General features: G+C 34.4%; 1 long non-coding RNA gene across 4 annotated transcripts; it reads left to right on the plus strand.

The window, feature by feature from the left end:
* Positions 1–23,103: 23,103 nt before the first annotated feature.
* Positions 23,104–25,859, plus strand: LOC113310813. 4 transcript variants are annotated; one of them, XR_003341401.1, is made up of 6 exons: positions 23,104–23,463; positions 23,832–23,962; positions 24,103–24,299; positions 24,415–24,665; positions 25,041–25,318; positions 25,400–25,859. It is a non-coding gene; the product is annotated as an uncharacterized LOC113310813 (long non-coding RNA). The 4 variants fall into 4 exon arrangements; XR_003341402.1 differs by having other exon boundaries at positions 25,448–25,859; XR_003341400.1 differs by having other exon boundaries at positions 25,041–25,855.

A 25,859-nucleotide genomic window follows, 5' to 3' on the forward strand; every position in this document is an offset into this window, starting at 1 on the left:
TTGAGTTAAATCTCTTTAACCCCTACCTTCTAAGAGATACTCTACAATGATTTACCTCTAAAACTTTGAAATTCGCTCATCAAGGTATCCGAAAATCACAGAATCGGTTTATATATAAACCCTAGTAAACCGATTGTTTGAAGAATCGGATTTTAATGTGAACCTACATACCCCGATTCTGGGTTGATGTGATGAACATCAACTATAATCGGGTTACGTTAATACACAAATCAACCGATTTTCGATTCATGTTCGGATCATTTAGAATCAACTGTAATCTGATTGTTTAGTTAAAAGTCTCTGTATCCAATAATCGGATTTCATTATACTTCATATAAACCGATTTCGAAAAAGCTGCAACAAACTACTTCAACAATCAGACTTTATAAATAAACTTAAAGTCCGATTCTGGAACAAATTTCATGAGTCAAAGTTCATTAAGCTTGGTTCAAGTTGCAAAATACAATATGAGAAAGCGACAAAATATAAGCATCTGATAGATCAAGTTTTTAACATAAGGAAAATACTCATTCCAACAAATGGAGACCCTCAAATTGATTCGGCTCGATCAATTCCTCCCATCGCCTCATGTTGGCGTCGTATTTTTTAAGTCACTCCTTGGTGAGCTCCGAGACCTCATTTAACTTATATACCGGTGGTAATGGACAATCATCACGTACTCTAAGACCGATGTAATGTATGTTGTTATGGTTAAATAAAATAATTCTCTGATCCTTAAGAGATTCATCCCAAATGGTGTATTTTGGTGCGAATGCATAACATGATCCCTTACCAAATAGATGAACAACGCAACTCCACGTTTCCGCCAAGAAATGACCACATAGAGGCATCTGCATCCAATGCGCTCGGGTAATTGGTTCATTCCCCTTTGGCCCTTGTACTCTAACAACCATTTTTTCAAAAATCACTTATGCGATACTTGTCGCCTCATTCTTATAATGCATGTGTTGGTACGTGTAAGCGTACACAAATTTTTCCTTGTACGGATCCAACAATTCCTTCGAGCAATAAACCACACACTTCTCGTAATCTTTCTTCCATAGCCGAATAAAACTCTCCAAGTGGCATTCGAACTCGGCCACGAACATTGAGTGTACCATTAAATCCCAATGATGTTGAAAAGCCTTCCATTTTAACCCATTCGCTTCATACTCCGATTGCCTTTTCTTCTTGTCCTTCTCTCTTTGTTCCGGAGTTAGTTTTTGAAGACGTTCATCTTCAGCCTTTTCACGAGCGGTACCTTTTTGTGGCTTTGGCTTTTGTATATGACCCCTACAATTACTACTAATATTGCATTGTATATGCCATGTGCAAAGAAAATGCTTAGCGTCCGGAAAAACCACTCCAATGGCATTCATTATGCTTCGTCCTTATCCGTTACTATGATCCTTGGAGTTTGATCACCACTATATATCTCCTTCAAGGTCTCTAGCATCCAAGTAAAACTCACACCATTCTCCTGATACATAAAACCCCATGCTACCGTGAAAGTTTGCTTGTCGGAAGTATGGCAAACAATGTTTAACAACGGCATATTGTACTTGTTGGTCTTGTATGTGCAATCTATTAACAAAACTTGATAGAAGCATTGTGCCAACTTGATCATCTCCGGATGCGCCAAGAAAATACGAGTCACTTTGCCTTCCAATACTTGCTTCCTCATTGTGTATCCATGTTGATCGGATAACCATTGAGATTGTTCCAAAACCGCCCTATCATCCCATGACCTCCTCCTAAAGGCTTCTCTTGTCGTGTAAATTTTCCTCAAAGTTGACAAGTTATCCTTATCATCCTCCTTAATCTTCCTAAGGATGTCACTTGGTCTACACGCTTTCATCGACCTCACCTTTTCCAATTGATGTGGTTTCAACCCACAAACGACCGTGTGTCCAACAAGAGATTCCGGATCATCATGATTGTGACAACCATTCATCACTTTGGAGAACTTGTATACCTTACTACCATCGGGTTTCTCGGGTCTATATATTATAGTATTAAACGGGCAACCATACTTCTTTGATTTAGTAATGTATTCCCTTGTCGTCTTCTTCACGTACATTCTTTCTTTTGCCCAGTGACTTTCTTGCTTTCCACCTCTCTCACAAACAATTTCCAAACTATTTTCACTTGAATGACGGCCTAAAACTAAGGCGCATTTGATCTCTATTCCCTTGTCTATAAACCATTGCTTTGCATCATTCCTTTCTTTCCATTCCAAATCGGTGTAATAGTGGGAAGAGGTATCAACACCTACGGGTTTGGGTTGATCTTCGTCGAACGCCACAACAATCTACAACAAGTTGATGATTCAAAATCGGTTTATATGTTACAGTCAAGTAAACCGATTTCCAACAATCGGTTTATATGTGCAAATATAAAGTCCGCTTAAAGATTTGTCTAAAAAATTCCTAAGTACACAATCGGTTCACGTCTCGTGTCATATAATCCGATTTTTCTTCACATTTCTCCTGGAACTTTAAAAATCGGATTACATATACACGAAAATAAACCGATTGTCGACTTACGTAATTATTCAAGTGAAGAAATCGAGTTATGAACATCACCAACAAAAACCGATTCTGGTCACGTACTCATCGCGCCAAAAATTTACTACAATCGGTTCATATGGTGATGAACAAAAACCGATTCTTGTACCCAGTTTGAGGATTTCACCCATAATTGGTTTATGTAGTGTTATCGAATAAACCGATTCTGGAAAACGATTTTGAATTTTTTATCCATTTTGGGCGATCGAGACGTGCAAATACATGTTTGTAGATCGTTACAACTCATACCTGTTTATTAGAAGCATCATCACCTTCTTCTTCCCGACGAATTTGTTCTTGTGCTTGGATAATATCCTCAAGCATTCTTTGGTTGACATCCTCTTCTTCTTTCAACAAATAATCCGATTCGGTAGGATCGAAATCATGATAATCCGATGCACCTACTTCTTCATCACTACTAGAGTCTTCATCATCACTATAAAGTTTCATTTTTTCTAAGAAAATCACAAACCCTAGTTTTTTCTTTTTTCCCTCTACTTCTTCTTTCCCTCCAAACCTTAAAAGAGGAAATGAATTTCTACTCTAATCCTAACACTATAATCAAATTCAAACACTAATTAATTCAACTAATACTAACTTAATTAATCATCACTAATTTAATAAGGGTATATTAGATATTAACAAAATTAGTGGTTAAGGGGTTTCTACAAATTACTTGTTAGTGACCCTATTTTTTCATGTAGTTATAGGCCCCAATTAAATGGCACAGGCCCCAATTTAGCGGCACAGGCCCCAATTTAGCCAGGTTGAACTTCAATTTTTATTTGATCAGTAAATAATTAGATTTATGCTTCAATCCAAACAATTTTAACAACCAAGTGCATCAGCTACTCGAGATTAATTTACTCCCTGATCAGGTGTAAATCGTTCTTGCTGCAAACTCAATTGCAATTACAAATGCTCAATAATTTATGCTACGCATTGTCAATTACAAATGCTTGATCACAAGACTTGATCGAAAGACTAGTTTCAATTAATTAAACTAGTGATTTGCACGTGACATGATGTATAACCGTTACTTCCTATGCCGCCTAACCCGAAACCGTTTTCAAAAGTTCGTCCAGCAATTGTTTCTGTTCCTGGGGGCGATGAGGTAATTGTAAAGAGTCGTGCTATGACGAGGTCACCCTCGTGACAGTCTTTGTAACGGTGCAGCTTTTAACCCTTGGATATTACACGATAGATATGCACACATCCCAAAATAAGATTTAAGAAATAAAATTACATAAAAATATCTTTCTTATCTTTTTGATTGATCTGTTTTATTTTTTAAATCCTGAATTAAATTCTATTTTCATCTTAGTCCTTCTGTAATAGAAAATCAAAAATGGATAATGAAAAGATCATTTTTGGTTTTTGGGCAGCTAATTCAGTATAAGCTTCAACTACAAAGACAGTTACTGGATTTCCTCTTCTCCGACAAAAGGGTCCTGCTTCCGTGCTTGCTCAAAATATCAAGAGCACAAATTTCAATGATACCAAAAGCCTATATTACCTCCTGCGTCGATCATGCCAATAACTATACGAATCTCGCACAAATGCAAAAAGGAGGTTCAGTTACAGGCACAACATACTATCGCAAATTAAAATATAATCAGATGAAAGCTTATAAATTGAGAACAATACGTATTTAATGGTATATTAAAAAAGCTTTCCCTGGTCTTTGCTAACAAGCGCTCTTCTTCCATCGTCCAAAAGAAAACCCTAATTAGGGTTCTAGGTTTTGTAAATAACAATGAAAAAATTAGCAAAATGACCGATTCTAAGTGGCCTTTGCTCGTGGGACTAAGAACTATATAAGATTCAATACAAGGATTTTAAAAGCAAAAATAAAATAAAATAATTATTTTCATTTCTTAAATTTTATCTTTGGATGTGTATACATGTAAGATGTAACATCCAAGGGTTTAAAATTACACCGTCATAGAAGTTGTCACGAGGATGACCTCGTTACAGCAGGACTCAATTGTAAATGTTTGTCCAGCAACACATTCTCTTCCTGATGGCGATGAAGGAATTGTTTCTGTGCCAGGTATTCCTGTTTCTGGTTCGCTTTCGCGGCACATGTATTCATCAGACCAGCATAAGTCATAAATTTGTGTTCCCGTCAACATAAAATGGAAACAGAAAATGTCATAGTTTCTACGCTATGTCAATAACCAATGCCATGAATACCCTTCCATGACCAATTTTCACTGGTCAACTCCTATCAAACACAGCCTTAGTCAACTCTAAGGTTTTTTCATCAGATTTTCCCTCAATATTGTAGGTACTGTTACAAAGAGAACGGAAATGATATACGACACCCAAGTTTGGTGTACCCAATGAACCCATCATTAGGTGGCGTTCACGTTGGAAGCCAACTCATCATACTTTCCCTTTCCCGTTTTATTTTAGTTAGCAGCAATGATGTATCTGGTGTATCGATCAAACATGCAGTTTTTGACTATGTAACAGTTCTTTTTCAACACAGGAAGTTATGAACACTTCAACTCTGAGTCTCTGCGGACATACAAAAGATATTGATTTATAATTTCTCAACGCTGTTAGCAAATGCTTAATGTGTAAAAACATATTAAAGTTTGTGTTTGCGCCTTAGCACCAACGACAACACTGTAACAACCATGAGGTCTAACGGTTAACTTTTTCCCAAATACATCGATAATGAGAACCATTAGTGTTCACTCCTTCAATCTAAACCAATGATGTGTTTTGGTATTGGTTCGATTTTGACCTATAATCACCCATGAAAACCCAACCAAAAATCTAAAAATAATCTAAAGAACAAAGCGGGAAAAAAAATCTGAAATTATAATCCGCCATTGAATACCTCTTGTACCCTAGAATTGTTCTTATAATTCATTTTGTTTTTCAGTGGTTGCTAGTTCCTATAATCTATAGTTGGAAATACCATATGGTCCTAGGAATAATATATTAGAGAGAGTCTAGTCCAATTGACTGAGTCAACTGTCTGTTTGGTCCTTTTTGATAAAATATATTATAGTTTGGTCTTAAAATTATGGTTTGGTCCTAGGATGACGTCATAGATGATGTAATTTTCAAATGGTAATAGCATAAATACCCTTTTAATGGGGACCATATATATACTCATTATTAGGAGAAAAGAAATAATTTTCAAATTTATTTTCTCTCACCTTCTTTTTTTTTTTTCTAAATCTTTTTTTTTTTCTTCTTCTTCTTCTTCTTCTTTTTTATTTCTTCTTTTTTCTTCCGCTATTGTTTACGATGGTGTGTTAAGATGAAGATGATGATGAAACGATGAAGATATGTATGTTTTTTTTTTGTTTGTTGTTGTTTGTTGTTAAAGATGGTGGAGATGATGACGACGATTTTTTAATGAATTTTTCTTGATTTTATTTGTCTCTGCTGCTGTTGATGATGATGAAGAAGATGGAGATGAAGATGATGATGATGATGATGATGATGATGATGAAGACGGCGATGATTTTTCGTTTTTTCGTCATTTTTTCCTGCTGCTGCTTTTGAAGATGATGAAAAAGATGAAGATCTGCTATTGTTGCTGCTGTCAAAGAAGATGAAGATTGAAACGAAGATGATGAAGAAGATTTTCGATGTTGCTGCTGCTGTTGAAGACGACGAAGATGATGATGCTGCAGTTCATTCCATAAATGAAGTCTTTTTTTTTAGGTTTTTATATGGAGTTCATTTCTGGAATGAACTCTTTTTTTAGGTTTTTATATGGAGTTCATTTCTAGAATGAACTCCTTTTTTTTAAGTTTTTATATGGAGTTCATTTCTAGAATGAACTCTGTCTTTTTAGGTTTTTATATGGAGTTCATTTCTAGAATGAACTCTGTCTTTTTAGGTTTTTGTATGGAGTTCATTTCTGGAATGAAGTCTGATTTGTATAGGTTTTTATATGGAGTTCATTTCTGGAATGAAGTCTGTTTTATAATATATAATGAAGTGTGCAGTTTTCATCAGGCAGAATGAACTGCTACAAAAAAATAAGTTGAAATTAAGACTGAAGGGTACTTTGGTCTATTTAATATTTTTAAATAATTATGGACCAAAGAGTAAAGGCGTTTTTTCAAAGGACCAAACGGACATGGTCCCACCTAAAAAACGACCAAACGATATTTTTCCCTAATCTATATTCGTCATTCGTCAACACAAGAAACCATCAGTTTGAGATACATACTAGATCTCGAAACCATTAAATCGATATCTAGAGTTAACGGTGATTTACTTTGTTTTCTATAGAAATATATATGTGGGACCCTGTCGATGCCACATAATGGTGGGCGCAGTGGGTACATAATATTTGGATGTCATATATCATTTTCGGAGGGAGAAAGTTATTCGCCAAATTCCTACCAGGAATAGAAAGAAAAAAATAAATGGTTCATTATCTACATAGATCTTAAATAAATATGGTAAATTTTTATGATCATGTGAAAAACCAAACTTACACCACTATAGTTTAAGGAAGTTGGCAAGAAAATCAGGAAATTCTTGTTTTGGGGTTTACAACACTGTATACATGAGAACACGCTCCCTTGATCAGCCTCCTCGGACTCCATCTCTCCATGTAAATAGAAGTCAGTTCATCTGTCATTGGATACTTCACAATAACTTTGTCAGCTATACAATAATACTTCTGCAACTGAATAATGCACAGTGCAATTGCAAAAACAGCATAGATGAGCAATAAATGAAGTTCGGACATCCTACTTGAGGTTGAGTTGATTCTAATTTCTATGAGATAATCAGGGAGGTTACTGTCTGCATGTAGGTCCAGTTCGCTGTTTCTGAAGCCCAGTCCACTGCTGTTGAGCCCTGTTCCCTTTATTTTAGTTTTGTTCATTTACTGTATAAAGTTACAGTTTCCAAATACTGTATATATATAGTAACTGCAGTTACTATATTCCTATAAAAAATTCTAGTTTCATAATAATACTGTATAATGTAGGTAATTTTTTAATACAAAAAAAAAGAAAAAAAAATGTTTTTCATATAAATCAGGTAGAAAATTACGTTTCTTAGTGACAAGTGTTGTCCAAGGAGTTCACTATAAATTCTGCTGAACCAAAATACAAGGAATGATCAACACAAATTAATGTAATCCGTGACTAGATAATTCCCCAAGGCAGAGGGTACTCTGTGGTAAATGAACTTCTAGAGAACCCTCTCTCTGTCATCAGTATAATTATCTAATTATCAAAAAGTGCAGAAAAGAGATAGAGTAGACAGTCCAAATACCATACACGAGAAGCAATAGTGCACAGTAGCGCTACTTTGCACTGTTACATTAATTTGATAGTAGCTGTTGATTGACATCCGCTTAGCACACGAGAAGCAATAGTAACCCCTATCAATATCAATAGTGCACAGTAGCGCTACTGTGCACTATTACATTAATTTAACAGTAATGTCAATCAACAGCTGCGCTACTGTGCACTATTAAATTAATTTAACAATAATGTCAATCAACAGCTACTGTAAAATATCTTCTTAACATAAACTACTAACATAAAACCGACTGATCAAATAAATGCAGATATTTGATGTTACTAATAGTGGTTTAAAGACCTTCCTAAGCGGATGTCAATCAACAAGAAAACGCAACTTTCAGATGAGTGGCAGAAAAGAAAAAAGAGCAACTATTTCTCTACAGACATGACATCAAATTTGGAGTTCCAGATTTCCTTTCGAAAGTATAACTGCGAGCAGAGGAGATTAAGTAGTATACTCATACAATTTGAATTTACTGGCCTTATAACATAGTTTAATGTCCCCATATTGTTTTTTGGCACAACCATGAATTTATAAAGAATTCCATCTCCAAAAATCAAAAACAAACACAAGAATCCTATTTTGCATTAAAGAAACTAAGATAGGTACCAACAAGATCAAGAGTGATAACTAATAATAATACATGGGTCGTACTACAAAACCAAAGGGCATGCACGATTAGAAGACGATCTATAACTGATCTTTCACAATATTTTTCTCAAAAACTAAAAGATCAAACCCGAAAGGCCGAAAGAATTGATTATAGACATGCATGCCAAGAGTAAGAGATGCATGAATTTGTATCTCAATCAGTTAGTTTGACAAGTAAGTGTAATGCCATATTGCTTAATAAAGAAACATCGGTTCTCTCGGATATCAAATTCATTAGCTTAAATCACTCCTGGGTTGGAAGGATGTAGATTAATTGCAGTACAGGTCAGATGCAATCGAATCAAATAGCTAGGTAGAGGGCATTTACGAGAACTGAAAGATCACAAGAACTGAACTAAAAGACTAAAATCTTCGCAATACAACTGGGAATCATTTAATTAAGCTATTGAGTTTGATCCATTGATTCCGATATTCGCTCTCTACATTTCAACACAAGCCTCTAACCCGGTGCATACGAAACGGATTGAATTTTTAACATATTAAAATATGAGATCAAAATTCTATTATCATTATATTTGATTCTTTTTCTCTTTATTACGCACATAACAATTTGCTTCAAAAGGCTGTCACAGTATGTTATGCCAAAGTGATTTAACTTGTTGAGTGTCTAGATTTGACTGTGGAAACCACTCTGCTTTATGCAATTGTGCGTCTGGCAACTGCATATGTTTAGTGTTTGTGTTTTAACAGTGATCCCGAAAGGTGGGATGTCCTGAGAAGTTGTGTGCACAAAGGAAAGCAAATTGAAGTTTGTCGGTGCCAATTGATGGATTTTGACCGCTATAGATCAATAGATGTCTTTTGAGAAAATTAGCGTCTCTAAACACTTGTGTGAAAAGTCTTACTCTTAAAAGATTGTAACCCTTTTTTGATAAACATTTCTGTCGTAAAACAATATTTCATTAGTCATAACTTTAGACCGCAATGGTCTTCATTCCTCCATCATTAGTTATAACTTTAACCACAAAGGTGTTCTTCATCTATCTGAAATGAAAATATGATTATTAGTGAAACTATTACATCAATCATGCATGCATTAATTCCTAATTTGTTTAACTGCACCTATTAGCGGCAACCAAAGGCAAGCATCCAGCTGATTCATTATTACCGCTAATGAAATCTTTTCCGTATAATATTTGCACAATTTTTTTTGCCTGTAGTAAAGTATTTGTTTTCTGGTATCAACATCAAGTTCCTGCTTAATCAAAACAATTACACATGCATTGCACATCAGCCATCTTGTATTTTCATTTTCTTTCAATTTTTATTGTCAGAACTCTTATTATTACTACCAAAGGCAACATTATTCCTTAAAAAACTAATCTAAAATAAGTCCTTAGTAGCAAATAAATTGAAGAGATGTCTTTGTGAAGATGTGTTAAACAATAATTTCGGAAGGTGCACATCCAGTATTGGCACTCTTTTGACCCCTACTGTTTATTTAGTTGAAGCCCCTACTATTAAGCATGAAAATACTAGCTTGGAATCTGCAAGGATGTAGAAGCCCTTTAACGTAAAATCACTTAGCAACTCTTATTAACAATGAAAAACCCGAAATCCTTTTTCTTTCTGAAACCAAAAACCAAAGACCTTTAGTTAAAAGATTGGTATCCAATTTTCCTAATTACCACATAGTAGACCCTATAGGAACTGCATGCGGTTTAGTTGTAGCTTGGATAGACGGTTTTCATTTTGAGGTTGTTCAATGGAATATCAACATGATTAATATTATTGTCAACACTTCTTTTGATACTAAGAAATGAGTTCTTACCTGTTTTTATGGAAGTCCTTACCCAACAAATAGGAATATAGCCTGGAATTTTTTAGAAGAAATTAGCATACAAGTCTCTCAGAGACAGATGCCTTGGATAGTAATAGGTGACTTTAATATGATCTTTAATCAATCTGAAAAAAGAGGAGGATTACCTTTTTGTAAAAACAATAGTGATTACTACTCTATTATTTTAGAACGATCTGGACTCTATGACTTAGGATATTCAGGAAGTGATTATACATGGGATAATCACAGAGAAGGGAAACATAACATTCAGGAAAGACTAGATAGAGCAGCTATTAATGCTGACTGGCATATCCAATTCCTTAATGCTTCTTTGACACATCTAGTCGTAGTAGGTTCAGACCATAGCCCTATCTTACTCAGATTAGATACACATCTCACTAAGGCTGAATGGGTTTTTAAATTTTATGACAATTGGTTAAAAGAAAGATCTTGCATTCAAGTTATTCAAGATTCTTGGAACTCTGACACTTCGGAAGTTGCATCCCGTTGTTTAGTTCAAAATTTTAGTCAAGTAGGGAAGAATCTCTTAGATTGGAAAAAGAATGTTTTTGGTCTCCCAAATAAACAGATTAACTGAATACTTAAAGAGATTGAAAGATTACAATCTGAGAGGATCACTTTACACCAACAGAAGAAACTGAAAGAAAAACTTCAAGAATTGGAAAAACTTTATGACACTCAAGAGGCCATAGCAAAACAACAATCACGAGATAATATCATCAATTTAGGAGAAAAGAACACAAAATATTTCCACAATATATCCTTAAGAAGAAGAAAATGGAACACAATTGAGAGTCTAGTTAATGATCAAAACACTGTCATTAAAGATAGGAAAGGAATCGAATTCATTTTAACCTCTTACTTTAAGAATATTTTTACTGAAACCCCTTCTGAATTGTCCTCTCCTGACTCAATTTTTTTCCAGTATTTCCCCTAGCATCTCTGCTGCTGATAATGACAGAATCTTATCTATCCCCTCTATGGATGAAATCTTCTAAGTCTTAAAAAACATGAAACCGAATAAATCTCCGGGACCGGATTGGTTCCCAGTCAGTTTTTTCTGCACAACTGGGCAGTAGTAGGAGCACAGGTGACTGACACAATCCAAAATTTCTTTAGAGATAAGATTATGAATCCTGATCTGAATAAAACACATTTGTTTCTTATCCCTAAGATTAAACATCCCAAAAACCCTAGTCAATTTAGACCTATTGGATTATGCAACACAGTCTACAAAGTTATAGCAAAACTAATAGCTAATAGAATAAAACCCTCTTTAGAAAAGATCATATCTTCTTTTCAATCAGTCTATCTTTCATCTAGACAAATTTCTGACAACATTATAGTAGCCCATGAGGTAATTCATTCTTTTAAAAAGAAAAAAGCTAGAACTGAAGGTTTGGGAATTAAAATAGATATGTCAAAAGCTTTTGATAGAGTCAACTGGAACTTCTTACTAACTTCCCTTAAAACTTTTGGTTATAATGATGAAGTTTGTCAACTAATTGAACAATGTATTTCTACAACCTCTATCTCAGTACTTTCAAACGGCTCACCTGGTGAAGCTTTTAACCCTTCTAGAGGGCTGCGTCAGGGACACCCCCTTTCGCCTCATCTTTTTATCATATGTATGGAAATCTTCTTTAGAATTCTATTAGCTAAAGAACAGGATAAAACCTTACATGGAGTCAAAATCACGCCCAAGAGTGAACCTATCTCACATCTCTTCTTTGCGGATGATTGTTTACTGTTCGTTAAAGCTGATCTTATAGAATGCAGGAATTTACTTGACACTATTGACACCTTTAGTAAAGCCTCTGGGAAACTGCTTAATTTCGATAAATCTGGAGTTTTCTTCAGTAGGAAAGTAGAACCAAAACACCAGAGGATGTTATCAAAAATGTTGAAAATAAAACACATAAACCTTAGAGACCCTTATTTAGGGGCCCCCCTTTTTATGGAAAAATCTAAAATAAAAACTTTTACCCCAATTCTTGAAAGAATGAAATCTAAGGCCAAATGATGGAAAAGCTTAATTTTATCCCAAACCTGTAGAGCGGTTTTGAATAGAGCAGTCCTAGCTAGTATACCTACTTATCTTATGGGATGTTTCCTTTTACCCAAGAAAATAACTAATAAAATTGATGTTATTCAAAGAAATTTTTGGTGGGGAAAGGATGCTGGAGGCAAAGGTTTTTATCCTCAAGCTTGGTCGTCTCTTTGTAAACCTATTCTCAAAAGAGGACTAGGTTTAAGGAACATGGCCAAATTAGCTTGGAGAATGAATAATGAGCCTGATGCTCTATGGGTAAAAACCATGGATGCTAGATACTTTAGAAACAAATATCCACTAAGATCCAAATGCTCTGATAAAAGTTCTTGGACTTGGAAATGCATTAGACACGGATTAGATTTAGTACAAAAATACAGTATTTGGGAAGTTGGAAATGGGCAAGATATTGACATTTGGAAAGATAATTGGATACCCGGTCTAAAGGATACTCTACAAATCTTTAATACCCATAGCACTACTCATCTGACTAGAGTCTCAGATTTAATTGACTCAGAAACTAACTCTTGGAATTTACATCTAATCTCCTCAATCTTTCCTAGGGAAATAGTAAACAAAATCAAATAGATCCATCTTTTCAAAGATGATAACAATGAGCTTAAGAAAGATCAAATACACTGGTCACTAACAAATTCGGGTTCGTTTACTGTTAAATCAATGTATGAAAAACTAAATGAGATAGGACAGGATGTGACAAGCTTATCTTTACCTGAATCTTTCTGGAAATCTCTGTGGAAACTCAACATCTCAGAAAGAATTAAATTGTTTCTGTGGAAATGTTTACAGGATGCCCTGCCTAGTAATGCTAAACTGTTTGGTAAAGTTAAAGAAGTAACACCACTTTGTACTATGTGCAAGACTGAAATTGAAACAACTGAGCACCTGCTCTTCTTCTGTCCTTATGCTCAATCAGTCTGGCACTCTCTTCCTAACCCTGTCATCGCTACCATAGATGCCTCAGATACTATATTAGAATGCTGCAAAAAATGGTTATCTAATACCAATAATAATAACTCTATTGAACTCTTACTTACTACAATGTGGTTTACATGGAAGGAAAGTTGTGATAGAACCTTCGAGAATAAAACTAAGAATGCTAAGAGCTTGGCTTTAGAAGTACAAAGACACATAGATTTCTGGCACTCAGGAAAACAACAAACACCTAAGAAAGATCATGTTAGGAAAAAGAAACGAACTCCAATTTGGAAGGAACCACCTAAGGATTCTCTAAAGATAATGTCGATGCTACTTGGATCTCTGATTCATTACCATCCACTTATGCTTTTATCTTGAGAAATGATTCAGGAGACAATGGATGAGGAAGCGCAGGAGAAACAACAAGCTCGGATCCATAAGAGGCAGAGGCGCTAGGTACACTTCAAGCGGCAGTATGGGCTAAAGAAAAACGACTTCGGAATTTCAGCATAGAGGGAGACTGTGAGAGTATTTTCAACTTAATTAATGGAAAAAATGCAAACATTTCTTGGAAAGCTAACGCTTATATTTTGGAGGCCAACAAAATAGCTAAATCATGTGACAACTTTTTGGGTTTTTATTTCATTCCTAGATTAGGTAACAAAGTAGCGAATATTTTGGCTAAATATGTTAGGAATTTAAATTCCAGTCTTGAATGGGTATCTCATCCTCCAACTTGTAGTAGAAAACAAATTCTAGTAGATAAATCTAATATTGGGAGCTCTCAACAACCAATATTAGATGGCTCTACTCCTCTTGTAACCTTGACTTCTTCGGAGTCTTAGTTTTTAATGCAATATCTTACTTACAAAAAAAAAAAATACTACTCTAATAATAATCGATCCTTTTTTATTTAATAAAGCAGAAATCCAGATGGTGAAATTAGTATTCTGTACCGTTTAATTAATCTGGCAACAGATCAACATAAAAATGAACTGCTCATTGGAATGTGGAAGCCATTTTGTATCAAATTTTGGCTATACACTCTCTTCGTCATATATTGCTATAAGTCAACGAATTTTTGATCCACCCTCTTTCATTTCATCTTCATGAGATTCTGATAAATCAAGCATCAATTGAACGTAGAAATATACCCGACATAAAGAGATATCACAGTTAACGTGAGGATGGTAATGATGTGCAAATTCAGGAGTTTTGCGGTTATATCACTACAACAAAAACATACATGGATCATTCTTAAAAGTGTGATCTAAGTACCGGCAGTCTGTGATCTTTGCCAGTATAATCTAAAGGGTGATCTATAGATAACAACTCTCCTGCAATGAAAAGTGTGATCTTACTTTATGCAAATAACATAAAGTTTTGAAAAGTTGAGATCTAAAGACAAGGTTTTAGAAGTTGTGATCTAAAGACAAGGTTTTCTTTTTAATGATACACAAGCTCATCAACGTTATTAGACTGGTCAAGGGATGATCAAGAGATGATTAAGCCGATAATGACTCAATTAGAGGAAAACGAATCGTAACTAGTATAAATTAATCTAACAACGATCTAGATACAAAATTAATACCATCGAATAGGTCTCGAAAAGTTATGTGAAGTGGACTACTCGAGCGTGTATTTCGTATACCAGACAATGACGAAATACATCAGATTTGTATGAAGGGAAAATTAGTGATTTTGCATTAGACCGATCTGGGACTGCCCCATATCCAAAACTTTGGGTGCCTAATTAAAATCGTTTGGCCTTATCACCAAACGTGTCGAAGAGAAAATCATTTCTCTTTTCTTTTCTCTTTCATTCTTCTTTCTTTCCCTTCTCTGTTATCTCTCATTCTCTTTGTCGAATTCAGTTCTGCTGAATTGAAGTTAGTTTTGGTGTTAATGATTCAAAGTTAGGTTGTATGGTGTTGATTTGATTGAGTATGTGATGGAGTTGTGATTGATTGAACTCAGGGAGGAAAAGAAAGTGATGTTGATGTAAATCGAAGTTGGGGTTAGAGTTCAATTCTTGAGATAGAGGAATCAACTGAAGATTGAGTTTCGGATAGATGAAGAACCGAGGGATATTATGGAATTGACGAGGCGAAGATTTTCTAGTGTTGAATCAAAGCCATGTAAATTAGGGTTTCTTCATTGAGCTCTGTTTTGTGTGAATTTGATTTGTAGTTTGATCTTTTAGTGATGGGTTTGTCTTTAATTAAAGTTTAGATGGAAGAATTAGGTTTAATTTTGATTTCAGGGAGTTAGGGTTTCCCCCGTTCTTTCCCGAATTTGTTGATTACGGTTTCTTTTAGTAATTGGAACTTAGGATCTCTGAACTTGGAGAGATTAGTTACAATTTATCAGGAAGAAGATGAAGATTGCTTTGTTGTCTATGAAATTAAGAAGTTAAAGTTCTATGTTGAGTTGCAGGGGATGAAGATAAGTAAAATTATAGAGTTATGAGTGTGGTGTTGAGATTTTTTAAGTATAGATTGGGTTTGCTTCAAATCAAGAAGAATGAAGTGATATTGTTTATGCTGAGTTGCAGAGATTTATATAGAATTGTTATGATATGAACAAGAAACTGGTGTTGGTGAAATGTTTTGTTGAATGTTGCTGTGATGAACAAGGTGGATGGGTTGAGTCTGAAGAAGTTTTTGATTGTTGGAGATGAAAAAGATCAATAATTGTTACAGGAATGGTATTGATGTTATTGTTGAATCTGATATGAAGATTATGTTAAAGTTATTGATTGCATTTGGGTTGGTTTGACAGAATGAGGGAGCTGTCTACAAAGCATGTAACTATTGGTGCTAGTGGAAAACTGATATGTGTAAGAGGATTAATATTTTGTTGGAATATATATGAAGTATTACAAGTAATGATACAAGTTTTGTAAAGTGGATTGAGTTATGAAATTGTTTTTAAATGCTAATCGAGGTTGCAGTTAAGCTGGAATGAGAACAAGAATGGAGATGGAGATGAAGTTGCAACTGGTGTTGATATTGTGAAGTATTGACTAGATTGAAGAGTTAGATGGATGTTAGGATATTGTATGGGTATTTGAATTGAGATTCAACGTGGAAAGAAGTTGATGTTGAACTGATACTAAAGTTTGGTTGAAGTGAATATGTAAGTGTTGTATTGGAACTATAATGATTTGCAAATGAGAATAGAATGGATATGTAATCAAGTTTGCAGTTAGAGTTAGTGCAAGTTAGAAATGAGGAGTTGTATCGATAACATTTGTATGAACTTTTGTATCTTGAGTTTAGACCTATTAGCATCCTAGTCAGATTGTCTGACTGATTTGTTGAATCAGTTAAGCTGACTGAGTTGAACCGTGTTGACCTACCGAGTTACCTATCTTGACCTGAGTTGACTCAGTGGACCGAGTTGGACCTTGACCATGGACTTTGATTGGCATGGACTGTTAGTTAACTCCTTTGACCGTCAATGACTGTTAGTTTGACCCAGATGAACCAGGCCTTGTGTAATGGACTTGGTTTAGTGGACTTGGGCTTAGGCATAGTTTTTTTATTTTGATGTTTTGGACCTTTATGGTTTGAATGGACCTTTGGTTCCTTCTAAAAAGTTGTAGATATTCATAAGACATATCTAATAAACTATAGAACCAATCTAATTGAATTAGGAAACCTTAGATGTGCTAAAGTTAGATAATTAAATGATGTAGAACCATAAATGGGCTTAGAACCATTAAATAGTTCACTTAGCTTATAACTAGATAGTTGTATGAGATTATGATATGAGCCTTGTGTGAGCCTTTTTGGCTAATTTCTTAGAGTGCTTGTGTGATTAACAATTATTCTTTATTAACAACAATCGATTCAAAGGATGAACCAGTGGATCGTGGATCTTGAGGTAGGCATGGCTTGTCATCGAATCAGGTGGGAACTCTGTAACCTTCTTGTAATCATTAAGTTCCTTTTCATATGCGAGCATGATGTGCCATTACTTCTTATGAGCATATTTGTGTGTAAATCAATTGGTTATGTTGTGTGATATGCATTGTGTGGATTCTCCAAATGTTATATCTATTTTTATGCTTATTATAGCCCAGATGAGGCAATATTGTTATATAGGGGTATATTACCTTTTACAATTTCTTATGAGAATCCATTCGTTTGCGTTTTATGCTTGATTGCAAAACCTTCAGGACTTATGATGGTAGTTTCATGTATGTTATACTGCGATGCTTGTTGATTGCTGAGTGAATAATTTAATGTGTATTTGTGTGATTCCCCGCGAGGAGTTGTGGTTCCCCCACAGCTCCTTGCTAGGTTGTAGTAGCATAGGAAGTGCAATATTACATAGCATGAGAAGTGCATATAATATCTATATAGCGCAGATGACGTAACAATATTACTTTTTATTTTATATCCTAATTTATGTCTTAAAACGGCCCAGATGAGGAAATATCTATAACCGAGGTACATGGGGAATTACTCTTATGCACGTTATGCACGATGACTGTTCAATTATTTTCTAGCTTGTGAATTGAACTAGTGATTACTTTAAAGTTATTTGTTTCTATTGGGCACCCCTTTGGGATGATGTTCTCACTCGTTTCCACTTCTGTTTTTAGTTTCACGAATGAATGGTGCACGTGAAGATATCTGTTTTCGTAGATTAAAGTTTTTAGCGAACTGAAGATGTTTGTTTATCTTTTATGTATGTATTCTTTCTTTCTTTGTAAAACAACATATTATTATACTCATATCACTTGAAAGACATTATTTTATGCAATATCAGAGTATATGGGTTTTTTTTGGGATTAGTTTATCTAACTGAGATTCTTAAGATCGTTAATCTAGTTTTGATGCTTCAATTAGTATATAATCTTATTAGCTAAGCAGGTAATTAGGTTAGGGCGTCACAAGTTGGTATCAGAGCTCACTATTAGATCTTACATGGAAAACGGTAGATAATTCTTAGTGCCAGACAGATAACTAGATTAGTTTAGATTTGGATTGAGTTGTGAGATAAATCTTAATCACCAAAAGCTAACAATAACTAAAAGATTTGTTTGATTGATTGGTTTGTTTGTTTGGCTATGTAAACGTTATATGAAGTAAAAATTGTAAGGTAACCAAATCACTTTATGTTTTGCAAAGAAATTAGAGAATAATTAGTCTAAAATTAGGAACACATAATCCAACACCAGACAAATAACGAGGTTAGTATATCTGGTAAGTCCCAAATTTATTTAGGAATTCATGGAGTACCTTGCTTTTATATAGGGCCATCAATATATGAAATTGAAAATTATTAACTCTTATTTACAGAGAGTTCTGTAAAATTAAACTAATAACAAATTAGAAATATATATTTTGCATTTAAATCAGATAGTTAATATAAATCTTACTAGGTTGGACTTAAAATAAGAAAGTAAGGACATATTACATAAAATAAAAAGATTAAAATTATTAGGTTACACTTAAGAAACTAATAATCTTATACCCAAATTATCTTTAGTCCAATAAATGATTCAGTAAATCAATAAAAAAAATTCAACAAATACACATGAAGTTGTAATAATAGTATTTGGATGCTTAGTACAATTTTAGATCTAAAAAAATAAATTCGTATATTAGTAGAATACTTTACATTAATAGCAAAAATCTAAAGATTATTAGGATATATTAAAGAAAATTATGCAGACTCAAATATAAATCATATTAAAATTACCAACGTCGATACTTACAAAGATATAGTACAAGGAGTTCAATATTAATAAATTAAATGAGCTATATTAATCTTTACGTGAATGTAGAGTCATCTTTAAAAACAATATTAAATTAAGACTTAGTGTACCAACTGAACTATCAACAAACCAGTAACGATAATAATAATGATAGTGAGAATAGTAACATAGTTGATAATAGTACTTCAATAGTTATGTTAATAGCAAATTTAATATTATTTAGAAAAATTTTTATATTATATAACAGTAAAGTTAAAATATTAGATATTATAAACTAAAGTGAAATCAAATTTGGATTAGTTATATGGACAAATATATAACAAATATGGAACTACATCAAATTAATAAATTATTAAATATTAGACTATATATTTTAGCGCGGAGAACTTAGACATACATATCTGTTTGAATATGCATTATTATCGTTGAACCTAGAAATAAAAATTATAGATTCTAGTGGTAGAAAACCATATAGGTTGGTTTTTCATTTTTGTTTCGGTCGAACTCGTTTGAAATGAGTTAGATTCCGTGCGTTGTAAGTATGAGCAATACTTACATTGAGCGGTAGATCGATTTAATTTTTGAGGGCGAAAATTCTTGTAAGGTGGGTAGAATGTAAGGATACGCAAGCTCGTCAACGCTATTAGACCGGTCAAGGGATGATCAAGAGATGATTAAGCCGATAATTACTCAATTAGAGGAAAATGAATCGTAACTAGTATAAATTAATCTAACAACGATCTAGGTACGAAATTAGTACCAACGAATAGGTCTCGAAAAGTTATGCGAAGTGGACTACTCGAGCGTGTCTTTCTGATACCGGACGATGACGAAATACATCAGATTTGTATGAAAGGAAAATTAGTGATTTTGCATTAGACCGACCTGGGACTGCCCATATCCAAAACTTTGGGTGCCGAAGTAAAATCGTTTGGCCTTATCACCAAACGTGTCGAAAAGAAAATCATTTCTCTTTTCTTTTCTTTTTCATTCTTCTTTCTTTCTCTTCTCTGTGATCTCTCCTTCTCTCTGTCGAATTCAGTTCTGCTGAATTGAAGTTAGTTTTGCTGTTAATGATTCAACGTTAGGTTGTAGGGTGTTGATTTGATTGAGTATGTGATGGAGTTGTGATTGATTGAACTCAAGTAGGATAAGAAAGTGATGTTGATGTAAATCGAAGTTGGGGTTGAGTTCAATTCTTGAGATATAGGAATCAACTGAAGATTGAGTTTTTGATAGATGAAGAACTGAGGGGTATTATGGAATTGAAGAGGCGAAGCTTTTCTAGTGTTGAATCAAAGCCAGGTAAATTAGGGTATCTTCATTGAGCTCTGTTTTGTGTGAATTTGATTTATAGTTTGATCTTTTACTGATGGGTTTGTCTTTAATTAAAGTTTAGATGGAAGAATTAGGTTTAATTTTGATTTCAGGGAGTTAGGGTTTTCCCCTGTTCTTTCCCGAATTTGTTGATTACGGTTTCTTTCAGTAATTGGAACTTAGGATCTCTGAACTTGGAGGGATTAGTTACAATTTATCAGGAAGAAGATGAAGATTGCTTTGTTGTCTGTGAAATTAAGAAGTTAAAATTCTATGTTGAGTTGCAGGGGATGAAGATAAGTAAAATTATAGAGTTATGCATGTGGTGTTTAGATTGTTTAAGTATAGTTTGGGTTTGCTTCAAATCAAGAAGAATGAAGTGATATTGTTTATGCTGAGTTGCAGAGATTTATTTAGAATTGTTATGATATGAACAACAAATTGGTGTTGGTGAAGTATTTTGTTGAATGATGCTGTGATGAACAAGGTGGCTGGGTTGAGTCTGAAGAAGTTGTTGATTGTTGGAGATGAAGAAGATCAATGATTGTTACAGGAATAGTATTGATGCTATTGTTGAAGCTGATATGAAGATTATGTTAAAGTTATTGATTGCATTTGGGTTGGTTTGACAGAATGAGGGAGCTGTCTACAAAGCATGTAACTATTGGTGCTAGTGGAAAATTGATATGAGTAAGAGGATTATTTTGTTGGAATATATATGAAGTATTACAAGTAATGATACAAGTTTTGTAAAGTGGATTGAGTTATGAAATTGTTTTTAAATGCTAATCGAGGTTGCAGTTAAGCTGGAATGAGAACAAGAATGAAGATGGAGCTGAAGTTGCAACTGGTGTTGATATTGTGAAGTATTGACTAGATTAAAGAGTTAGATGGATGTTAGGATATTGCATGTGTATTTGAATTGAGATTCAACGTGGAAAGAAGTTGATGTTGAACTGATACTAAAGTTTGGTTGAAGTGAATATGTAAGTGTTGTATATTCACTTCTGTATAGGAAGAGGGAGAAGAGTTCGTGTGTTGCGTGGAAGGAAGCGACGCACGGGAAGAATCCCTAGTAACCATAGACATAACTACAGCGTAAAATAGAAAACCCTACTGAGAACAACGTAAACCCTAAAAGAAAACCAAAAGCGGCAGAAAAGAGATAAAAAAACGAATCAAGAGGAAAACACCTTGGGAATGAAAACAAGAGGAAAACAAAATCAGTGGAAAAACTGGTCGAAAGCATGTTGAATCCGTGATTGAAATGGGTTTTCAATCACCGGAAAAAATCGCCGGAGGAAAACCATGAGATAGAAAAATAATATTAATTTCACTTTTTTTCTTTTGTTTTGCATTTCAGACTGGTGATATATTATATGAAGTATTCAGGCTTATTGATAATAAACTTGAAATTATTAGCATATAGGCCCAAAACATATTGTTAATCCTAAAATTGGAATTTTCATCATTCAACTGTAGTGATCGCTAAAGATTTTTTACAATGTTCGATGGTGATGGAAATTGTACCGAAGATTCATCAAACTTTTTTTGCCAAACATAATAACATTTCAAGATAATCCAACTGCTAAATAAAATTATATAAATGGTGTCGTATGACTGTTCCAATTATTGTTTCTGTGGATACAACTTGAAATAGCACCTACTTAAGAGTGTTGTGCTTTTCATGGATGCATCTGGTAATACATCTACTATATGAAAACAATAAGACAGATTCATGCTAATCTTCAAAAAGTAATATATCACCGGTCTGAAACGAAAACAAAATTATGTGGTTGACAGAGTCGTGTTGATAGTGTATTATGGTATAATTAGAATATGGAAGAATAAAAGAAGCAGAACTCTTTCTTATTCATTAGAGATAAATTACATATTACATACATTTAAGCTTCTATATTACATGCTACGAGATAAACCTTGATTATATTTATATTCGCTACACATTCATAGGCCCAAAGGCCATATAATAAATTTAAGTTTTGATACTAAGATAACTTAATACTCCTTTGTCCTAAAATTTCTTTCATCTATTCTATTTTCATCTGTCCTAAAATACTGTCCTGCTTCTGTTTATAGTCATATTTTTTAGTCAAACTCTCAAATATATCCTTCAAACTTTTACAATTATTAAATTATTTTAAATATCACCAATCCAGATATTATATGATATCTTCCTCAATAAGAAACAAATCTACTAAATCAATCCATAAAGATTTTTATTTTTATCTTCAATTTAAATATTTCTATAAATATTATAATTACCAATGTATTTTTCTTACATACTCGGTATATTCCTTTTAATTTTAGAAATAACATAGCATTTAATAGGGGTAGTTTAGTAAACTTCTCCGATCTTCTTAATCTTCTGACTTAGTCAAAACGGACTAATAATTTAGGACGCAAGGAGAACTTGCTTCTCTTTTTAAGTACCCTTATTACTTGGGCAAAGTCCCCAAATGATTGCAATAGCCTAAACTAAACTATCCATGTATACTTCATGAAGTAGATGAGGAATATTGTTGTTTGTGATATCATGAGATGAGAGTTCAAAAGTAAAAAATGGAACAGATCATGTTAAAAGTGTAAATTGCGGGTTTGTGTACAATACTAAAACTACAAGTGGTTGTATTCAGTCATTGCCCTACTAATTGAAACAGCGATTCAGCATTATCCGTCCCGATGCGTGCCGATCTCTTTTATATACCCTACTTCACTTCGCTCTTTTTCACTTTACCAAAACTTCGATACGCTGAAACCCTAAATTGAGCAGCGGCGGATCCAAAACCTGAATTGCAAATACTTCTTCTTAATTTTACCCAAACCGCCTTTTTCTCATCTTCTCTTGCAGATCCATCGCTGCACCAACAAACTAATCAACTACTTCTCACTCTCAGCCACCGCAACCACCTTCATCTACTTACTACAACATCAAAATCTTGTCAAAAGTATCAAATTAAATTCTTGAAGGCAGATTTCTTGAAGAAAACTAATGGGTTACTATGGTTTTGATTGGGAACCTGGTGGATCTAAGGGAGGAAGAAGCTCTAGCCCAATGATTTCTCCTCTCAAGGTAGTATATCAATTTTCACTCTTCCTTGCAATCCCATATTCAATCTCAATTGATTAGTCTCCTTTGTAGAGTTTGGATCCATTATTAGATCTGGGGTTATGGACAATTAGGCCAAGTTTTATTGTCTTAAAATGTTACTTGAATATAAGGTTCAAGCTCAATGTCTAGCAGTGGGTTGTTTTTATTCAAAATTAATTTAGTTTGCAAATCTGATAAAATAACTGCAAAAACCGGCAGACTTTTATGTAGCTGGTCCTTGATTGTATTCGACTCTAGAAGATGCGTTGTTGTTTTTGATATTAGCGTCTGATCTCTCTTTATATGTCTTTTGTCTAACTTTTGTTAGTGTTGTTTATATCTATTATCAGACAACCGCACCATACTATCAGAGAAATAGAGCTCATCCTTGCAGTTTTTATGCTCGGGGTATATGTAATAGAGGTGCTGAGTGTCCTTATCGCCATGAAACTCCCCAGATGCTGAATGATGTAATAGAGGTGTATGAGTTCATCGTTCCGCATAATAATCTTTGCCATGAGTCCTTTTCCTCATCTACTAGTTTTCATCAAATTAATATGCCGTTTTTCAAATTTTGAATTTCTAAATCCGATATTCATGCTACTGTTGTGCTTATTGCAGTGTAGAATCGGAATCAGAGTATGAATCATCTTATCGAAACGCACCACCAAGTGCTACCATCCTAAAGCTCCAATAGACAGCAATGTGTTCCAGTGAGTGTGTGCTTTTGTAACCTACAGAATTAAAAAGGTCGTGATGCAAGATACAGAAAGGGCTATATATGCCAGACTTGTATGAAACTAAAACATGTGTGTCAGGTTTGTCTTTTCTCTGCTCATTCTGATTCTGACTTCTTTAGTTAGAAGCTCCCATCTACAAGTTGGATGTGTTCATCTCATTGGTTGTTCATCTCTGCTGTTTTATTGTTTGCAGTGTCCAGTTGGAGACAGCTTGTCAATGATCAGTTGCAGACAGCTTATATTCCCACGAAGAGATTCAGTCTTATTCCCACGAAGAGATCGAGTCTATAAGGACTGTACTCCAACTTCGGATCATTGCTTGCAGTGCCCAGTTGCCGACAGCTTCTATTCCTACAGAGGTGTCAATATTTAGTTGCAGACAGTTTCTATTCCCACAAAAAGATTGAGTCTATAAAGAGTGCTCCAACTTCTATTCCCATGGAGGTGTGTATGTATGTCAAGAAGATAGTATAATGTTTTTGCATAGTTTCTTACTGTATTATCAGTTTTAAAACAGTCAAAGAAGATAGTATAATATTCGCAGGTACGGGACACTAACGAAACACAAGTAAGAAACTAATAATAAGACTACATGTTTAAAACTCCAGCACACCGTAGTTCATATGATGACACGGTCTTAAATGTGTAGTGTGCTGAAGTCTGGTTTCTTATTTGTCTTTCCTTGGCGTCCTTTAGTTTCTTTTACTTTTCACTTCTCTGTCATTAGGACTTGCACTTCTCTAGATCGAAGCAACTCAACCTCAAGTAGGATGTCCGAAGTTCATTGAATGCTCATCTCTGCTGTTTTTGTGATTGCAGTGTGGATTGTTCAGTTGCAGAAGTATTATTGTGTTGCTGACAAACTTGTTGTGGAGTATGACAGGTGGGATGCCGTCCCTGGGTTCCAATGGCAGGTGAAATGAAAGCCGTTGTACTTGAGTTAGTAAGCGTTTTCTCATGTATACAGAACTACATTAGGTGAAGCGAAGGAATGCAGCAGAAATCTCTTATAAGATGGTCATGCTAAAACCATCAATATATGAGGGTGTTCGCGGACTTGTTTTGGGTAATGAAACCTCAGCTTCAAGTGATGTCAGGTAAAAATTGAAAAATGTTAGTAATCATAAATCAAGATTGTCAATTTTTAGTGATAACATTTTTTTTTCAATGCAAAACAGCATGAAGTACTGGAAATTTGATACAAACACTAAATTGTGTTGTTGTAGTTGGAGACATTGTTAGGAATGAATTAGATCCAGGGATGTTGAAGTTTAAGCATACTGTGATGGCATTCTGTTAGTACGCGAGTCTGTACTTGTTAATCATCAAGTGTGGTTGGGCAGTTGAGCTCCACACTCAGACGTTTTCAGTTGGTCTTTTGATCATACATTGAACCACCATCTACTTCTTTTTCGTTTTCGTTATGAATCCGTCCACTTTCTTCATGACTGCTAGCTTTTTTTCATCTCAGAAGATTGCTGGACCTAGAAGAATGGTTGATTTTTTTTTTAATGGTTAAGGTCAGCTGCGTTTTGTATTAATTCCTTAATAGAACGGTCCTGAAGTTATGGTAAGGGAGTTTAATATGTCTTCGAGAGTCGCGATACTCGTCCTAATGAATTTCTATTTTTCTCTGTT

Source organism: Papaver somniferum, chromosome 9, assembly GCF_003573695.1.
Source record: "Papaver somniferum cultivar HN1 chromosome 9, ASM357369v1, whole genome shotgun sequence".
Lineage (NCBI taxonomy): Eukaryota > Viridiplantae > Streptophyta > Magnoliopsida > Ranunculales > Papaveraceae > Papaver > Papaver somniferum.